Here is a 21,509-nt window from a genome sequence, read left to right as displayed (position 1 = left end):
CTCAAAGGCGGCATCAGTCAAGAGTTTCTGGCAAAGAGCTTTCCCTAATTCCCTCGGGGCATCTTGACTCTCTACAATGGTTTGATGTGTCACTTTCTCTTCAATTTCCAGCATTTGTAACATTTTGCATTGGGTCACTGAGAACCATACAGGAACAAGACTTTGGACATGTAATTCTAGTTTAACCGAGCTGATGCTAGAACTATCCGTCACAGCTTGCCTACGCTCCAGCTCCCCCACGGGCAAAACACAGGCGTGCGTGAAAGTCTAAATGAAATAATTAAGCACTTTAATTTAGTGCTGTAGCCTCAGTGACATCCAGTGTGGACATATTTCCATTGTAATTTTAATTAAATGTATGTTAATATAAAGAGAAAAACAAACTTCGTAAACATATTCGAGAATAAAATTCAGTGAACGCCCCCCACCAAAGTAACACCAAAAAATTAAATTAATAAGATGCATTTAATGTACAAGATGCTGAAATAATTTCTCTTCCGGAGAGGAGTCTGGGCATCCTGCCACATTCTCTGTGTGATGACTGAGTTCTGCCACTTAAGTCTCCGTGAACTCCAGAGAAGTACGCGTCAGCACACCATGCTGTGACTTTCTTTGACTTTCAGTTGGCTTAAATTAATCATGTTATAGCTCCCTTCTTAACAGATGATCTGAAGGTTTCAAAAGGACAAGTGGAATCAAGGACAACCAAAATATCTGATAAAATTTGAATAGAGAGCCATTGCTCAGATGATCTGAAATGGGCCCACACTCTGTATTCATTGTCCCCCTCTGGTCCTCGGCCCTTTCACTAGTCCACACCTTGTGTGATATGCTGTGGTGTATACTATAGATCTACTTCGAGTTTTAGAATGTGCACCACACGTTAAATCATTGTCTTCCAGTTAATGATGAGTTAAGTGATTCTGGAACACTCTCTACTTTGAAATGAACGCCACGGGCATCCTGGTATATGTTTCCCTGTGCTGACAGCCAGCTGTACAGCATCCCAGAGTGACCTCCGGGCTCACCGGTCACATTCCACCTGCCCTCTTATCTGTCTCTCTGTCTCTGATCACGGCCAGCTCTCTCTACCCAAGTGCACATTTACGGTCACTGTGTGGACTTCACAGTGTTCGTTTATAAACTAAAAGTTGCATGTACTACTTTGTACTTTTCCTTTTTTGCTTGTTCTGTTTCTATTCCTAATCATAGCAAAAACACACGATGTGCAATTTACTCTTTTAATTGTGTTTGAGTGTGCAGCCATCTTGTTTCGTGTCCACTCTGTGTTTGCCTCTGCTCCGATGCCTGAACTTGAATCTCACTGTTCTGCAGTGACGGTCGTCTCCAGGGGTCGGAGTGTCAACTGCAGATCAGGTCTCCCCTTTCATTATGTCCCTGGTGAAGTTGCAGAGGAAACGCTGTCTTGAAAGTATTTTGTGTTCCCACCAGCTTCTTTTACACTTTTTAACCTTGCTCTTTTGTACAAGTGGCTAGACATAGTTTCATTGAAAAAAAGGCAATGGAGAGGTGTTGCTCCCTGGAAAGAGTCACCGTTACCATGTGAATTGTAACTTTCCTAATCCTTTCACATACACACACACACACAAAACGTGAATATTACAGAGGTATCTGGTACCTGTCAAACATCAGCCCACCTATATAATCTATGTTTTAATTTTGAAACATAGATGGTATTATATCCTGCTTATTTTCACTTAACAAATACCATGTTGTAGAGATCTTTCATATTTCTGTGTATAGAATCTCATATATTTTAAATATGTCTACCAGTCTCTTGGGAGAAATTCAGGTAATTCACAATTATTCTGCTTCAAACAATCATGCAATATACTTCATTAAAAATGTCTTTTATCTCCGTGCCAATATTTTTTTTCCAAACTGATGCAGAATTTTGCAGTTTTGGGATCTTTGAGTGACGTGTCAATGATATTCAGTTTTGGGAAACTTTGAATAGGCTGGCGGAACTCCCCACTCTATGATATGTAACATTTCAAAATTTTATCATCATTTATCACATCTCCACAGCCAATTTTCTTCTAGCTTCTTAATTATTCCAGAGTGGCAGTTGAGAAAAGTTATATCCCATTTTTACTTTACATTTTGCTGATAATCATTGAAATTGAGCATCATCTAGTTTTCTTAGTGATGTGTTTTGTGAATCAGTTATTTATCTCCTTTGCTTATTTCTTACACTGGGTTGTTTTTGCATAAAGATACACAGGGATTTTTAAAATATTCTGCATATGAATTCTCTGATTTTTATGTGTCAATAGTATCTTCCGATCTGTCCTTTTACTTTAAAAATATTGATAATATATTTTGTCATACAGCAATTTTAAAACCTGAAGCAATCTGTTGGATCCATTTTTTTCCTTTGTGGATTTCAATTTTGTGTTTAGTTTTAGAATCTCAGTTTAGCCCAAGCTTATAAACATGCCAATATTGTCTCCCCATGTTTTCATGTTTTTGTTTGAAATCCATCCAGAACGTGTTTTAATGGAGTGATGGGTGACTCTAGCCTTATAGTTTTATATGAATAGACAATAGTATAAATACAATCAGTTTTAGTAGCCCCCCCACCTATTGATCTGAATGCCAGACTTTGTCCAGTTTGTCAGAGAGGTGGCCACACAAGCCAGCTACCACCTCCTGCCCACGGTGCTTCCTTTTCTGTAGGTGACAGGAAGCTTCCACGCTCCCTGACCTGCTTTCCTTTGCCACTAGCGGTCGTCACGAGGCTCATTCTGTTCTGCCAACTTGATGTTTGCTGCAGTGACTGGAGGGGTGGGGTCTCCCTGGAAGGTTCATCCACACTCAAACCAGCCCGCCCCCTTGGCCTCTGTTCCGCAGCATCTTCCTGCTTAGAATGTGACTGTGAGTTTGAAGGGGCAAACATCTCAGACCCAAGTGTGACCAGATGTACAAGGAAGCTCGGTGGGACAGAAGGGTAACAGCAGCGGAGTCTGACGGCACCACTAAACCCCTCTTTTCAGTGCTGAAATGTTGGGCCTAATTTAGTTAACTTTGTGTTATTTGGGTTTTCTGTTAAACACAACCAAATGCACGTTTAACTATTAGAAACATAAACCAAATTCCAACATAGTTATAACACTGTGTCTAGCTCTGTGGCTATCTGTTCCATTTATATTGGTTCTTGCCCTATACCAAGATGATTCAATCAATATTCCATTCATACAGATTTAAGCATATGGACTTTTTAGTATCTGGAAAGACATAACCTCATCTTTTGTTCTTTATTAAAATTCTCATAAAATTTTATTCTTTCATTAAGTTTTAAATTTTATTATTTTGTTATGTTTCTTAAATAACTCTTCTTGGATGTGATACAGAGTGAATGTTGAATGTTTCATTTATCTTGTTTTGCACCTAAAATGATTACAGTTTTGCTGTTATTACTGTAGATAATTGCAGTAACATATTATCTAATTGGAACTATATTGAATTATAGAGCTAAATGCTAGTGGCAATGGAGTGTTTTTTATTTTAATATGTTTGAATGCATTATGGTAAAATATTATGTTGGATTGTGCATCTCTATGCTCATCACTGATACAGATTTGTAGTCTTTTTTCTTCTGCTATTATTTCTGGCATAGCACCTTGGTTAGTTAGGTATCAGGAAGTGATGTGGGTATTTTTCCACTGGTTTCTCTAGAATACTTTTATAAGATGGGAGTTATCTGCTCTTCGAACATTGGGCAGAACCTTGTTTTTAAACTATTTAGGAATTAGGTGTAGGCTTAGTTGTTCAACTGCAAGGGTGGAATTTTTACGTAGAGTGCATTCTTCAAACACCTTATATAATAATTAATTCAGCCTTGTTAAGTTGCTGATTTTGATTTTATACTTTGCTTTGTAATTCTCAGATGCACAAAGAAAATAAAATAAGATTAATATAAATTTTATGGATTAACAACATTAGTTAAGAAAATATAAGTTTGTTTTTTATTTTAAGAAAGAAATGGAATCCAATATCAAAAATTAGCATTTATTTTAAGAAAATAATCTTAGAATTTGCTATTTTAGTTATAAACTTATAATTAAAAGTAAATATTCTAAATTTTATTATGATATTAAAATTGATATTAAAGTAAACAATGATTTAAAATGGAAATATTATTAAGAAAATAAAGAAAAATATAAGACTCTAGAGTGCCGTATACTTTCTTTTTTTAAAAATTATTTTATTGTTCAATTTAATTTCTTACAATATTGTTTTGTATGATTATAGGCATTTTCTACAAGTGCTTTTTTAAATCAGTAATCAGGCCTTTTGTGTCCTAAAAAAGTAGGAACCTATTTCTTTTCTGAAAAACACCAAGCACAAAAACATATTTTATATTTAAGCAATTTAAGTAGTAGGCACATTCATAGTTCCAATGTTCAATTTTTTAATAAACATTAATATAACTCAACAGATTTTAAGTTAAATTTTTTTTGTTTTGAATATGTTTCATGGTAATAATTTATATGGCATGATCCTTATTTGGTGTGGGGGAGCTTTGTCTAGCAGAGCACCCCCGGCCATCACGGATGAGAAAAAGTGTACTGAGACATGATCTGCTTGGGGAGGAAAGGCGGTCAATCTCTCAGAGGAGAAGGGCTTTAAGCCTGCTCTTCAATTAGCTTTTTTATTGGGTTCGATTTGCACAGGAATACATGTAAAGCTCATCAGTCATTGTCAGGCAGTAATGATCAAACAATGGATAACATTCAAAGAACAATGAGGGTTTATTCTGAGTCAGAGTCCGACAGCTAAAGGGCCATAAAACTTTGGGAAACAAAGTCATTTTATGCTTGGACCTTATTTAAATTGAGGACATGCTTAGCAGAGTGGGTTTCACAGGAGTTTATGCATTCTTTCTTAGGCCTGATCACCCTGGGGAACTGCCTGTTCCTGCCATCCTCCGGCATTGTTTCACATTTAAGTCAGGCAGGGGAAATAAGGCAGCCAAGAGATTAGGAGACTTCTCAAAGACAGAATGAGGACTCAGGCTCTGTCTAAGCTGAGGGGTGAGGGTCTATCACCCCCTTTTTCTATAGTCCCCTAAGTCTTTCCCTGAGGGCCTCTTCACCACTATGCCTGTCTTAGGTTGGCCCTCCCTTGAAGAATCTTACTCATCGTTGGCTAACTGGTCATCCACCTAAGGCCAAGCAGGGTGCAGTAAAGGGAGCAGAGGTGGTGCTCCTGCCGGGAAGATAAGCTTTATCTCTTTAGTAGTTTAGGATCCCAAGGTCTCTTTACTCAGCCTTAGCCATGGGGGGTCATAGCTTCTAAAACCAGGCAGGGCGGTTTCTGACAATGTTGAACTATAACCATCCAGGGGTGTCCAACCCACAGCTCACAGGCTGCATGCAGCCCAGGATGGCCAGGAATGTGGCCCAGCATAAAGTCATAAATTTGCTTAAAATATTGCAGAATTTTTTTGGATTATGTGTCACAATGTCTTTAATGTGTGGCCCAAGACAACTCTTCTTGCAGTGTGGTCCAGAGATGCCATGAGTTTGGACACCCTTGATGTACAGTCAAAATCAGTGGTGATCATTCTCTTCTCTGGGGAAGTTTTTCCAGTTCTTAATACATTTATCACTATGGGCTGAATTGTCCCCCAAAGTTCATATATGGAAGCCCCAACACCCCCCATGTGCTTGTACTAAGAGATGGAGCCTTTGGGGACATACTTAGGTCATGTGAGTAGAGCCCCTATAATGGGACCAATCCTCAGAATGGGGCTCACACTCTGGAAAGAGAGACAAGAAGATGGTCTCTCTTTCTGCCCTGCAGGGCCCAGGAGCCCGAGGAGGGCTCTCGGCAGACACCGGATCCGATCTGCTGGCACCCTATCGTGGGCTTCCCGCCTTCAGGACTGGGAGACGTCCACATGATGTATAAGCCACCTGGTCGGCGGTATTTTGTCACAGCAGCCTGGGCCGACAAAGACACACACATTCTTACAAAACACACCACCTGCATCCACAACACACACATGCCCACACACATGCCCCCACGGCACAGTGCATGTGTGGGAAGCACCTCGCGTTTGTTACAAGTTTACGTTGGATCAGTTTCAGTTTGTCGGGCCATCATCCTGTTTCATGTGTCTGACAAATAATTTATCTAATTTAAATTAGGATCATGGTCACCAATAGTTCACAAAAGCTAATTTAAAATTCACAGTGCGCTTTATAATCATTTTAAGGAAAAGGACCAAATTTATTTTTACGTGTCCATTCAGGAATATCCCACAGAAATGGCAAAATTCACCATAATTCTTTAGAACAGCCTGTGCTGTATTCTGGTTTTCCCACATAGCACACACATGTGGGATGAATGCGATCGGGAACATAGAAACAGCAGGAGTCGATGGTTTTGTACATTTTCCCCCAAAATTGATTTGTTTGAAAGTTTTAAAATATAGCCAATAAACATTACAGCGATTTTTTCTTTAAAAGATAGCAATAGCTTCTTCTATCAGAAACATTTTAGAAATTTAAAATTAAATATTTCTTTTTTTTTCAGTTTATTATCAAGGTTTATGGTTTCTTTCTATGGTTTTTTTTTTTTTTTTTTTTTTTTTTTTTTTAGCTGTGGGACTAACTGTATAGTCCCTGAAATGAGGTGAGGACAGAAAACTCAAGTCACTTTGTTGACACTTTGCAGGAGTTTATCCTCGCATTTTATCATTTGATTATTAAATTATTTAAGTACGAACAATTGAAAAGTAAAAAAGCAAGCAACTTTAAGATCTACCTTACAATATTGCTTTAAAACAGCCACTTTTAAATTGAATGGGACATGTAAAATCTACGATCTTTTCACTGACATTTTATCGCACTTTACATTCTATCAAGTTGTCTCACTTGAGCTCACAATATTCTCTTTTCAGGCTTATTTTAAAATGGGACAATATGAGGCTCAGAGAGTCCTATGGTTGTTTAAATAATAGATCAGAGTGTTCTAAATTAAAGCCTTCCTATTTTACAATCAGATTCTTTTAACCACTCAGCCGACTAAGCATCTCAGGAGGACTCATCAACTTCCTCGCCCAGGGAGGCTGGTAGGATGGGAGGGTGGCTCCACGTGCCCGGGGCCCTCTGGGCTTGGTTTCTTCAGTCATCGCACAGAAAATTTGGCTACACGAGGCTCTTCAAAATTAAGGATACTGTTTAAATGAACTCCGAGGCTTCGTCATAACCATTGAAAGAAATTGAATGTACAGTTAAATTTTTCTCATTTCATCAAAGCTTTTGTCTCCGCCTTGTTTTGTTTTTGAACAACGGGACTCAATACATAGTGTCTGAAAAAACAAAACAAAACAGAGAGACCCAGAGCAATGCAGAGAAAGAGGACAGTGACACACAGACACACAGAAAGACACAACACAAGCAAGGGACAGAGACATCAGACAGAGAGGGAGCTGCATTTCTTCTATTGTCTTTCGTGAGATTTTCATGAGCCCGCATCTGGGCCCGCGATCCCATCTGATCTGAGCCTGCCCTCACGTCTCTGAGGAAATCAGCCACAGGGTGGGACGAGGGCGGCTGTATTTTTGTGAACACCAGCTAAACGTGCGCGGGCTTATCTCCCCCCTCCATGCCAGGAAAACAACAGTGATGTTCTTTGCAATTCTGCTGTACTGGTTGCTTCAGAGTTATTTTGTTTTGATTCCTAGTGAAATGGAACACGTTTCCTCAGCTGTGGGTTTTCTTTTCCTGCTTCTCTTTTTTTCATTGTGTTTTAGTGGTTTTGATTTATCCCGGCCACAGAGGCCATTAAGTTGTTGTTATGTGCCCCAGGGCACCTGTTGTTGTGCCTGTTCTGCTCTCCAGGGAGCAGGTGCCAGGGGGGCTGAGCAGCCAGCGGCTTGAGGGTTTGTTGGGGATCAGGGCGGACGCCTGGAGGAGTGTGAGAGGGAGGAGGCAGACACCAGTGATACAGCCGATGAGGGCTCCAAACCCAAAACTTATAAACGACTCATTCTACTCAATGCCCAAAGCACAAATAATCCAATAAAAAATGGGCCGAGGACCTGAATTGGCATTTCTCCAAAGAGGCCACACAGACGTCTAGTGGACATAGGAAAAAATGCTCAGTGCCACTACTTATCAGGGAAATGCAGATTAAAGCCACCATGAGATATCTCCTCACACCTGTCAGAATGGCCATAAGCGCTGATGAAGATGTGGAGAGAGGGGACCCTGGTGCACTGTCGGTGGGAATGCAGACTGGTGCAGCTGCTGTGGGCAACAGTGTGGACTTTCCTCACAAATTCAAAAATGGAACTGCCTTTTGATCCAGTGATTCCACTTCTAAGAATTTATCTGAAGAATCTTGAAACACTAATTTGAAAAGAACACTTGCAGAACTCCTATGCCCATTGCGGTGTTGTTCACATCAGTTAGGGTGTGGAATCCTGGTCCCCGGTGCCTGGGAAAGGGAAGTGGGGAGAGAGGTGGGCGGGCAGGCAGGCAGGACCGCCACGCAGTGCGGATGCGGAGCTGAGGAAGTCTCGGCCGGCCCCTCGAGGAGCTGCAGGACGCAGATGGGAGCCACAGATCATTCGTCGGAGGCATCAAGCACCAGGCAGAAATGGCCTGGTCCTGGTGTTGCCGCAGCGTTCAGTCACTGGCCAGGGGCTTCTGTGCAGGAGCCTGGCTCTGCACTGAAGCTGAGGCAGCCCCAGAGGAGGGCTGCTGGAGGGGTCAGGGAAGGAGAAGTTGCCGTTTATAAGGAGGCACTCCTTCCCCACCATGTCGCCTCCAGGGGGCTGTGGATGGAACAGGAAAGGCAATGCCAGCCCTGCATCCAGCAGACAGCAGTGGGGTGGACAGAGATGGCAAGCAGTGAATGTGGGGCGCTGCTGGAAGGGCAATGCACCACCAACGACACAACACACACTCCTTTCGATAGAGATGGAGGAGTGAGCACCGTAGACAGGTAGACAGTGTGTGTGTAAGGCCTGTCTCGGCCAATAATAAGACCAGTGCACTGTCCAGACAGAATACACCGTTCTGTGATGCACAGTCTGCGGCTGCTGGAGCAGCAGCTGGAGTGATGGTGGGAGGCTGGCCCTCAGAGGCAGGCCGCGGAGCCTGGAAGGAAGAGCAGCCTTGGCCTGGGAGGGGCCCTGTGGCTGAATCCCAGCGATGGTTCTGGATCTCATTGTGTGACGTCAGGACTATGACTCCTGCAGTCCCGGTCGGTGCCTGGGCCCTGCCTGAAGCAGAGGGTCTGGAAGGCAGGTCCAGCTCCTGGTACAGGGGACCTGGGAGGATGGTCAGAAGGAAGCTGTTCCTACATTGGTAGTTGAGGGGCTAAAGGAAGGCAAGGTCAAGTGTGACTTCCAAATTTTATGCTGGAGAAACGAATGAGTAGATGATGGATTACTTTTATAGATTTTATAATTTCTATTTGCAAGAATGCGTCAATTATACTTGCATGAGTCATAATTCTCTGATTTGTTTTCTTTTACAATTTTATGATCACTTTGACATTAAAATGTTAAAACATGGTCACATTTACCTTCCTTGCCTGAATTTGTGCTTAGAAATCATTCCCAGTCTACAGAAGATGTCTGCTTCAATTTTTGTCTTTGAAAAATCATTCCTTATTCTGTGTCCCTTTGATGGGACAGAAATGTGTCCTGCAGTGTGTCTTTTTCAAACTGAGTTTGTTCCCTGGCCACACAATCACTGGACAGTAGGCACTCAGAACTGGGGGGGTGAAGCCCAAGCACATTCTCAGGTTCTCTGAATCTGCTCCGCACATGCCGTGAGCAAAGTCTAGAGGAGACACCCAAGGAGGAGGGGTGTGTCTCCCCTGCTCTTGCTCCTCCGCAGGCAGGCAGCCGTGTTCCCGCTCCGGTCCTTTACGCCCTTGGTGACCGCTGTTCGATCCGACACCTCATCGCCGTCCTCTGGTGTCTCGCTCCCAACACCCGGGGCTCATTCAAGTGGTCTCAAGCCACCACACTCTAGTTCATCTCCAGCGTGGACATTCTGTGAAGCAATAATGATTTGATCGATTATCATTTGAGAAGTCCTGACACCTGTCCTCTCTGATGGGGTCACGGAAACTAATTTGAGGAGTAAAGATCATTTTTAATGGAGTAGTATGGATTTCCTAAAAGCAAAGTCAAAAACATAAATGCATGTGGATTTCTAAACTGTCCCTGGCAGAAGAATCAAAAACTCTTGGTATAAGACAGAAATATTTTGGTTTCTAATTCCTCCACACAAAGCTGAAGTTACATTAGTTGTTATGTCAAATTTATATTCATTCATGCATTTACTCTTCCATTGATTTATTGTTTTTTTTCCCCCAGCATAATTTCATTACAGTTGTTAAATGTCAAATTAGCTTTTTGGTATCAGGAATTAGAAGATGATTATCATTCAGACTCTGCCATTGAAAGTTTCCAAGCTTAGCAAAAGATCAGACATGTAAAGAGATGATAATGATGATGGTGATGATGATGGTTATATAGTAAAAGCAGTGATAAACATGTGGGTAGTTTGTTATAGAACACGTCATTTGGAGGGTCTGCTTCCCCAAACTGATGGTCATAGTCAGAAAGCCTTCCTGAGAGAACAGGTTGCAGGTAACACTGGTCTGCTTACTCTAAACAGTAGGAAACATACACATAGCAACATCTGGGAAGGGAGATCTCTTGTTGGGGACCACTCTGCCTGGTTTCAGCAGTTGTAACTAACCCCCATGGCTAAGGATGAACAAGGAACCTCCAGAATGCGAGCCACAGGAGACAAAGCTTGTCTCTGGTAGCAAACGCCGTCTCAGCTTATTCCCCTGCCCGCCAAGCATGGTCGACGTCCATGATGGGTACGACTTCTCACACAGACAGGGGCAACCTAAGCCAGATACGATAACTTGGGAGGCCAACAAGGAAGGACTCAGGGGGGCTGCAACAAAGAGGGAACAATGGACCCTTGCGTCCCCCCTATTGCGACATAGTCTGAGTCCCCATTTCCATCTGGGAGAGATGCTTCCTGGCTCTAATCCACTTAAGCCTAAAAACCTCTGATGGGGAAGGCGATGCCCCCCTGTGCTGGAAAGGGCAGGTTCCCAGGGGTGATCAGGCCTTAGAAAGAATATGTAAAATCCCATGAAACCTGCTTTGCTTAGAATGCTCTCATTTAAATGATAAGGGTCCAAGCAAGAAGTTTGTTCCTCAAAGTCTTATGGCTGGTTAACTATCTGAACCTGACTGAGAATAAGCCCTCATAGTTCTTTGAATGCTATCTATTGTTTGATCCTTACCTGTATTCTTGTGCAAATGAACCTAGTAAAAGCCCCTTGAGCAGGGGCTCTTGGCCCTTCTCCTTTGAGGGATCAGCCACCTTTCCTCCCCAAGCAGATCACGTCTTGGTAGTTTCACTTTCATCTGTGGCAGACGGGGGGACTTGGCAGGCAAACTTGCCCCCACAATCCCTCTCTGCATCTTTCAAATTTTTAATGCATTAACAGCATATGCTCTGGATTTCACGAGGCATGCTTTGAAATAGTGAACTCTGGTCAGCAAGTCAGAAAACATAGGTTCTGGGAGCCTTAGCTTTGAGCCCGGGTTTTGCTGGCTGCTCTCAGGAGCTGGTCCAGGCCAACTCCAGTGCAATGACACTAATTAGCTTTCACACTCTATAAAATGTAGCCACATCTCCTTTGGAGGCAATAAAGATTACATCATTCTGGTTAATACATTTTTAAAAATACAAACTTTAACGTGATCTTTTAAAAATGTGTTGGCACTATAAACAAGTTCATAAATTTGTATAAACACCAGGCAAATCCTATTGTTCTGTAGTTTCAAGGCATGCTTTCCTTTCCAGAATATGAATATTTTTGTTCTCTCTAAATAAACATTTCTAGGCAGAGTTGTCAAATTTCTACCTTGAGTTTTACCATATTAGTTTGGCAGGAAAAAAAAAGCCAGTGTTTGTCGATAAATCCGGCCAATGCAATTGCTTCTTTGAGTATTTCAGACCACCGTGATGCCATAGCCAATTTCTTATTTTTTTAAATTACATTTAACTTTTTACCAATGTGCGTAATAGTGCTCTAGGGTTAGAATAAGAGGCATTAGCTCTTAAAAGAAGATTATGTTCTCTGATGTTTTTGAGATTAAATATATTCTTGCCATCCTGGCTGAGAAATTACCTTTTTAAATGTTCTTTCTAATAGCTTCAAGAGATCTTTAGTTCTCCAAAATTGAACAAAGGAGAGCATAAACATCTATTGTACTCTCCAGTGTCTCACTTTGAACTTCTTTGTGTGTTCTTTTCCAACATGTTCTTTAAGCTATTCGAATTAAAGTCAAGCTAAGGTCTGACTTTTCGTGCGATCAGAGAACTAGAAGGAGTCTTCTGAGTCTGGGGGACAAACTGCACCCCAGCCTGCACTGGGACCAGCTAGAAAAAAACAAATTCTAACCTAGTTCCCTCCAAGTTCACATCAAAAAGTCCCATCTTCTAATCATTCAAAATCTGTCCCCGTGTGACAAGGTTCAGAGAGACATATTGTGTTTTATCCTTTATAAACTTGTTACAGAAAACAACTCAGCCGGTTTCAGGTGTACAGAGTAGAACTTTATTTATGCGCATGGACTCAGAGGAGGCAGTCTCCAAATTCTGGGCCCTGAGCTCAGGAAGGGGCTTGTTTATATAGTGTGGCATGCAGAAGCAATTTTACCAAGCCTATGTGGCAGAAGCAGGTTTACAGAAGCAAGAAAGCAGGGCTGCTGAGAAAGCAGGGCTGCTTATATGGTCATACAATGTCCTTTTGTTCTTACTTTTTAGTTACTTAGTTGTTCACCCCTCCTTATCTTAGTGGCTCAGCAAAGGGACCGTGTGCTTCTGACTTGTCTGAGCTTGTCTAGGCCAGTTTCCTGCTACAAACTCAGACGTGGTCACAGAGAGTCCCTTTTCTACCAGGCAGGGACCCGTGTTTTAGCATCTTTGTTCTGCACTCACCTGTCTCCTCAGGAAGGTCTGCCTGCCTCTGTAGTTCCTTGGACAGGTTTCTTGCATTTTTGCTGACCCTGGGTGGCAGAGTGGAAGGAAGGAAATCTGAGTGCCCCCTGGGTTTGTTAGAAATTGCCATGCCCTTGGGCAAAAAGCTTTCCACTGAGGTCCCCATGCTCAAATCATCACATTCACCCCAAAGGGTATTGTGCTCAATTTCTCGTGCAAATAATAATCGGCTTGCTCTTGGTTTTATCATCTGTGGTGTAAACAGAACAACTGTGTTTCTGTCACAGGGATGCTGAGGGCTGGGGTGACCTACTGCATGCAGAGGTTTTAGAATCATGTCTGCTCTTAAAGAGTGGTCCATAAATAGACAGGGCATTGTGGAGAGTGGGGGATGCCAGAACACAGGTGTTCACACAGCCTGCAGGTGCGGGGGGGGGGCGGTTCACCCAGACACAAAGCATGGGATGAGGAAAGACCCTAGAACTGCAGGGAGTGATATAGTAGACACTAGCCACAGGTGGCTATTTCTATTTAAATTAGTAAAATAAAACGCCATCAGTCAAACTGGTCACTTAGCAAGTGTTCAGTGGTCTCATGTGTTCAGCGGCTACTATATTAGAAAGAACACTTTCATACAATCACAAAGTTTATCTAGAACAAAACCCTAAGGAATGCATTCCAATGAAGGAACGATGATAGTACCGATGGCTAATATTCCGTATTTACTCTGTTGTCCGCTGCACTAAAACTTTAATAAATGACCTCAATCTTTTCTTCAAAAACTTTGCAAAGTCCTCATCATTATTATTCACACTTCACATCAGAGGAAACCATGAATCTCTTAGTTTATACGATGGCACTGAGCGATTTGTCAGGGAAGGATCTGGAAAACCACGGTGCAAATCTGAAGTTCAGTTCCAGAGCACCAGTTACGGATCCACTTTTCATGTGGCGGCTGCCAGCACACGGCTGGTTCTAAGGTTCCTACGAGAAGCGTCATTCATATTAAAAAGGTTCATTCTTTATGTATTAGCTCACTTCTGACTTTGAATTTGTGGTTCTGTAGTAAAAAAGAATGGTGATGATAATGAGATAAATATTTAAAAATATTTCTGACTTTTCCAGTCTTTCTAAGCCAAACCACGCAGACTACTTAAATAATTTACCCGCTAGTCCATGTTTTCTCCTGGCTGTGTGGAGGTATAGTTGACAAGTCAAAGACATAGATGTTTAAGGTGTACAGCGTGGTGTTTCGTGGTTTGTACAGGATGTGTGAGCTCATTCGCTATATGTGTCAACGTGTCTCACTTCCCCACGTCCATCTATATTGTCCCAAATGTCAGGGTCTCCTTCTTTGTGTGCTGAATAATACCTCGTTGTATATGTATTTGTATTGTGATGTATTCATCTTTAATATTGTATATATTATTTATGCATTTATGTGTATTATGAATATGGTATATGTGTGTGTGTGTGTATATATATATATATATATATATATATATATATGCACACATATACATCCAAGGTTATTTGAGTGGATTCCATGTCTTGGGTGCTCTGATTACTCCAATGGGCATTGTTGTTTGGTGTCTGGCTTGGGAGTTGAACCGATGCTCTGGGTGACCCCACAGAATCTAGAACCCATTCTCTGATTGTGCATCCAATGCTTTTCCCGCCTGTTTGCTCCCTCGGGTGTCTCCCTGTACACTTAGGTGCACACTTGGTATACTCTCGCTGCATTTACCTTTTTTTATAAAGCCTGTCGTCAAATGTCTCCCGAGTGCAATTTGTTGATAAAATTGTATGTAGGAAGGGGAAGGGAGGAGGGAAAGGAAGGAAATTGCTGTGGTGATTATTTCGCAATGCATGCATATTTCTAAACATCATTTTGTATACCTTAAATATACAAAATTTTATTTGTCAATCATATCTCAATAAAGCTGGAAAAAAAGAAAAACGTGCTACATTTTGAGATACAAATTGAATTTAAATCAATTCAATAACGTTAAATGTTGGGATGACAGCAGTTTGCCAGAAATACGTTACTAGGTGTGAACTATATTTTGTCCATTTGTTCTGTAAAATATAAAATATGATCCTCTGCTGTCACCCTGTCCCTTCCTTTCCTCCCTGAGAAGGAAGCCATGATGCAGCAACCTGGGGTCTCTGGCCCTGTTTTTGTCTCGTTCTATTTCACATGGTGTCAACAATCACAAATGTTGAACTGTTATGCTTGCTGATGTTTCAGCAATGTGGTACACCTGTCACCAATCACGTTGGGTGATAACATTAACACAATCAACCCTATTGTAGTCGCTGCAGTGAAAAACTCTCTTTTCAGAGATAATGATAGCTTCCTGCCACCACCCTGCGTTTCTGCAGTTGCCGTTGGTAATTGGCACACGCCGCTCTCTCCCACCTGACACGTCTTTGCATTTATTGTATTAAGTGACATTTTGATGATGTGTGTGACTCATGTGCTGCTAATAACACTTTTCATCCCTAAGTCACTGTTGCCTTTACAGTCTTATATAAGCAGAAAAATACTATATTTGTATTAAAAACAGTTCTACATAATTATCTCTGAACTTAGAGAATTGCTATTTCAATTTGACACTAAAGAATGTCACCATTTGATTGTTCCTGCCACCCTATCAATCACACGCTGAGACATCATTTCAGGGTAAGAGAGAAAAATGGTGTCTTCAAAAAAAAGCCCCCAAAACAAAACAGCATTTGTACCTCCACAAAACCGTGACACCGGTCACGTGCGGCAGGGCCATCCGAAACCAGAGTAGGCCTGCCATTCATTCTCTGGGGAAAACATATCACGTCAGGAAAATTATTGAGAAAAACACTAAAATGATTTATAACATTCTTGCCTCTACTGTACACATTCAATAAATGTTTCTTGACAGACTAACAAATGTCACTGTTTATGCTAAAGTGCTTTTTCAGAATTGAATTTTAAGAAATCTAAAGATATAAAAATGATACAAAAATATCTCTGTAATTGTGGTGCTGTGGTAAAACATTTTATGTTCATAAATTTTTGAATATTCTGAAACCACATGAAATCTGACATGAATTTTAAGTTTTCTTTGTGCTTTTGTATTTCTGAAAACAAAATGACTCTTCTAAAGCAGCTTCGTTTTGTGAAGTAGCACCTTTGAAAATATATCGAAAACGAGACTGATACGGTAAATTAACTGGAATTCTACCTGTGTTCCACCAGGTGCCATCCCGTACCCAGGGCTTTGTAGACAAGGAACAAAATAGAGGGCCTGCTGTCTGTGTTCAGTGATCTCGCACTCAAACCATAAAACAACAGTTTAAAAGAAAAAACGTTAAATATGAAATATGCAAGGAAATAATTTGTGAACTCCCTAAAGAGATGCCATTACTAGTTTTGATATCTGTTAGTGTTGTTTGAAAAGTACCTATAGAGGAATTGGTGCTTATTACGGACCTTGAAGAAGTGGCTGGGTATGGATCAATGTCTACAAAACTTCTGAAAAAACTTTAGCCGCGAGTGATGACTACTAACTGCTACTTAGAACACCTAATAACTAAAAAATCATGAAATGCCATGGCATGTATATTGTAAACAAAATCATGGTTATAAAAAATCTCTAATGTACACAAGCAGAGGGAAATTAATTTGATTTTGACTGTGTTTAGTTCCAACTAAAGTAAATGTATGTAATTCACAATGATAGAACAGCTACTGCTAAAATAAACTGGGAAGAATTATTTAGATTCTTATTTCTATTAATATTCATAAAACTTTTCACACATAAAATCAAATAAAACCAAATTATTTTATGCCATCCAATTTGCCTATATAAAAAGTATTTTTAAAAAATTATTGACAATAGAGAGAAGGGAAGGGAGGGAGAAAGAGAGAGAAGCATCGATGTGCATCGATGTGAGAGATGGATGTTGATTGGTTGCTTCTTGCGTGAGCCTGACTGGGGCCCAAACCTGCAACCCAGACATGTGCCCTGACCAGGAATCGAACCAGTGACCCCGCAGGTTGCAGGGGGATGCCCAACCAACTGACCCACACCAGACCAGACATTCGTGGGGAGGAAATGTTTTAGTAGTTCTCTAGAATGCTCTTAATACCATCACTTGTAACGGGGGACCCGTAAAACGGGCACCGAGGTTGATTGTAGTGGATTCCTTCACTTTGACTGATGTTAGAGACAGAACCAGCGGACTTTACATTTATTGACAAAGATAAAAACCATTTCTAATGCAGGGATAAATCACTAACAACAACAAAAGAGTGTAAGTGGAAAACGTCCTTGACAATAAAGGAAGCCAATCTGAGAAAGAACTTTGTGGTAACACGGAGAACTAGTAAGCTAATGTGTATTTACTCTCGGAGAAGTTGTTACGTGCTGGAAATATAAATAGGCAGTTTCCGCTGAGATGAGAAGAAAACACAATTCTGGGTGACTCCCATTAACACCACCGTGGGGAGGCTGCGAAAGGAAACAGTTTAATGGATTCTGGAAGCAAACTAAGAACAGGGAGGAATCACTGGTGGGGGAAGGGTGGCTGAGTCACAGTGTAGGAGAAGGATTGGTTTGCCAGGCCTGCGCCAGCAAAGTGCCACTCGCAAGGTGGCCTGAACGACAAACGTATATTGTCTCAGGGCTCTGAAGGCCAGAAGTCCAAAGTCAAGGTGTCGGCAGGGCTGGTTCCTTCTGAGGTCTGTGAGGCACAGTCTGTGCCAGGGTCCCCTTCTGGCTCCTGGGGGCCTGCCGCCGTCCTTGGTGTTCGCTGGCTTGTGCAAGCCACCACCCTGGCCTCTGCCTTCACGTTCACACTGAGCTCTCCTGTGCGTGTCTGTGTGCAAACTTCCCCTTTGTGTGTGGACACGAGTCATAGGAGAGTGGGGGTCCAGCCTGACTGTGTTTGCAAGAACACTCTTGTCGTCCAGATTTTACCTCTCAGCCCTGGCTGGTGTAGCTCAGTGGATTGGGCGTGGGCCTGTGAACCAGAGGAACGAGGTTCAATTCCCAGGCAGGGCACATGCCTGGGTTGCAGGCCAGTTCCCAGTGGGGGATGCACGAGAGGCAACCGTGCATTGATATTTCTCTCCCTCTGTGCTTAACCTTCCCCTCTAAAGACTAAAAAAAAAAAAAAAAAGATTCTACCTCTCGGGGTGCATTTGATCATGTGCCTCTGCTCCAAAATTTTTAAATAACTTGATATCTCTTCCTCAGAAAAGGAAAGTATTCACATTGTATGGCCTCCGGTTACCTGATACACGACAGTCTCAAACCACGTCTTTCTCCCCTCGTCTCTTTCTCCCTCTTTCCTAGAACCTGACCATCATTCTGCATTTTGGAAGTTCCTCAAGGCTCCACCCACTTGCTCTGTTTTCTTAGACTAATCATCACCATTGAAACACTTTCACTGAAAAATAACCTCAGAACTTAGCTCGAACGTTCCCTTCCCAGGAATTTCTCCTTGACCTTCCCCCGTCCCATTCTTACCTGTCCGTCCTCTGCGTCAGGTCAACAGCATCCAGCCGCACCTCGGCGCCCGCACTTGTGCTCAGAGAGGTTTTTCTTTCCCCTGGCCTGTCTGCTTCTGAGAACAAGAGCAATTTCAATGTACTTCTGTTACAGTCTTAGTGATAAAGGAAAATTTGGCTCCATTGTGTTGTTTGAAAGAGTGAAAGAATCAGTAAAACAGGACCTCCTGCAGACACGCAGTGGCCTCAAGGGCTCTGTTTGTAAGGTTTCTCTGCTCCCCTCAGGAAAGGGTGCTCAGAAGAGTTAGTGATGGTTTGGACTTATTTTAATCAAAATTTAAATTATTCTGTGCTTTTCCATTTTTCAAAAGGAGTTGCCAGCACACAAACACATGAAATTAAATATGTAGAAAACATAATATCAGGGTAAGGGTTTTCTAGAGCCCTCATTGTGTTGGAACCAGAACAGAAAGGAGAAAAGGCATTTTTTTCTTGGTTATTCTATGTCATTGTGGACCCTGCCCCCCCACTAGTTTCATTGATATGAATGTGTCCCACATTTTTGGGCTGGTTCGTGAGTGATGTCCTTGTTCCCGCATCTCATCTTGGACAAGAATGTTGCTAAGATGGAGCGAAGATGTGCTTTAAAGTTTGCATCCTCTCAGTGGAGGAGAGACAGGCCGGAGCCAGGAGATGCTGTTAGTGATAACCAGGAAATTAGATTTTCCATGGGGCTCCCACGGGCTCATAAAATATTTAGAAGGCCCTACGCTAGTAACACATCAAGGGATGGGCTGCACTTAGCGCCGTGGGTCACGCAATTGGGTAGATGAAACCAAAAGATAGCTTTTCCACTTACTTGTGGGATGCTTTTTTGTCCTGGCGTTGTGATGTTAGCTATCAAAACACTATTTTGTCTGTATCATCACAGCCAGTAAAAATCAAGCGCCCGCAGTTCCCCACGTGTTGGACGCGTGTTTCCAGGAAAGAACACGTGGATCGGCACCGAGCCCCGGCCCCCAAACGCCGCAGAACTTGGGTGGGCGGTCAGATCCGTCCGTGAACTCATTGTCCTGTCCCTGCTGAGGGCCGTATTGTTACTGCAACATGTAAGCTCTTTTGTCGTTTTTTTTTTTCTCAATTTGTTTTCCTCAACAACAAGACCGCCATGCTCACCCCTCACCCAGGATGGAAGTGAAGGAGTTCAGAACATGCCGCCCCAACATAACGCCCGACTGGCGTGGTGATTGTATGAAGCCAAAGGCAATGGAAAGCAGCGGATGGGGCGAACTCTCTGCCACCCCCCATCAGCTGGAAAGCAGACTATCAATACGCCTGTGAAGGCTGTCCTCACCCCACTGTGCCAGGGAGGGACACCAACCACGTCACCAGAGACAGCAAGGCCCTCAGAAGTCCACGGCCGACCTCACTGGAGTGTCCTCACCCTCCATTAATTTCTTCCACATCCGCAGCTTCCACAGTTGGCCACCCCTAAAGCCTGTACCCCTCTTTCCGCGTCTTATCACCCACCTACAAATGTGTTGTTCTTGTTAAGGTGCCGCGTCGGCCCCAAGTTCTAATCGCCCCTTTGGGTCCCCGTAACTGGGTTTCTCCTGTGCACATGTGCCCCCCGTCTTCCTCTTGTCCATCTGTGTTTGTCAGTCTGGGTGGCGGGACCCCAGCTGGAGTGAAGGCAAAAGGTGTTGCTGCTGTTTTTCCCTCCTACGGAAGTCATGGGGAAATTGCAGAATACAATGAAAATATTCTCTTGGACTTACGAGTACAAGACCCTGTGAAGACGGTGAATTTTGGAGGATGCTGCGCCTCTTCCTGTCTCTGAAAAAAGGGACCCAGCTGCTGAACTGCGAGGAGGCAGGACAAAGGACGGGCGCAGGAGGGCTGCCAGGAACTCCGTGTGACGGGCACTTGAAACCGTAGGGATCCAAGGCTGCTTCACCCCCTAGAAAGAAATTGTTTAGCTCATCTTATTAACAGGAACGGCTGTACTGATTTATCAACACAGGAAGCTATTGTCATGGCTGGGGATGTAGCTCAGTGGTAGAGCATGTGCTTTGCATGTGTGAGGCCCCAGGTTCAAACCCTGGCATCTCCAAGTCCCTTCACTGGTTCCATGGACCTGTTCTTGGACTGGTTTATATTAAACATTATGTGTCTTTACAGTGGGACCTATATCTTAATGCTACACATTAGTATAAATTACTGTGTAAATAAACGACATGAAAACCTACTGATAGGATAATGGTGTTTTCTTTCACTATTCATAACTTTTTTCATTAATCCAAAATGAAAACCTAGCCTTTCCTAATTTAATTAATTTATATCACTGTTAATAACCTACTTTTAGGAATAAAACCACATAGATGGTCAGATAAAAACCTGCTCGCTCTGCCATGGGCATGGCCTACTGAAAGAATAAAATACAACAAATATATTTATAACACTCCTTTTTCTAAACTATTAACACATATAGCATCCCTTTAATACTCACAGCAAAGGAAGGTAAGGATATGGAGCCAGGAGTGTCTCCTATGTGTCTCCCGTCCCGATGCTGTGGCCGCTCCCTCTCGACAGTCCTGTGGTGTCACAGCTTCGGTGTCACCCAGGGCATTAACGTCGGTTCCCCAAGATGGAGCACTGCACAGCTGCCATTGCTGTACAACTTTGATCTCCACCTACGAGGGGCTGCAGCATGAAAGGTTTTAAAATAGCTCCCATCATCTTTGGTGAAGAGCGAGCTGACTCACCCCCCACGCCGACTTTCAGATGATCTATGTGACACCTGTTGACCTTGGGCATTGTCAGTCACAAGGACCTAAAGGCAGTTGACGGACTATTGCAATGGACACCATGGTCAGTGCTCACATGGACACACCCACTCACGTTTCACTCTGTACTACGAGGTATCAATTTATTTTGAAGGGTGTTACGTGTTTCTCCGGGGGAACGTGACATGCATTCAGGTGTTT

At 42.6% G+C, this 21,509-nt stretch overlaps 1 non-coding gene across 1 annotated transcript; it reads left to right on the top strand.

Moving 5' to 3' along the window:
- The first annotated feature begins 20,563 nt into the window (after nucleotides 1-20,563).
- TRNAA-UGC (transfer RNA alanine (anticodon UGC)) lies at nucleotides 20,564-20,635 on the top strand. The gene has a single exon. It is a non-coding gene; the product is annotated as a tRNA-Ala (tRNA).
- The last annotated feature ends 874 nt before the right edge of the window (nucleotides 20,636-21,509 follow it).

This window comes from Artibeus jamaicensis, unplaced genomic scaffold (genome assembly GCF_021234435.1).
Source record: "Artibeus jamaicensis isolate MK-2021 breed Jamaican fruit bat unplaced genomic scaffold, CSHL_Jam_final contig_354, whole genome shotgun sequence".
In the NCBI taxonomy this organism is placed as follows: domain Eukaryota; kingdom Metazoa; phylum Chordata; class Mammalia; order Chiroptera; family Phyllostomidae; genus Artibeus; species Artibeus jamaicensis.
Note: the sequence above shows the minus strand (reverse complement) of the source record. Positions and strands in the feature narration are given on the sequence as shown.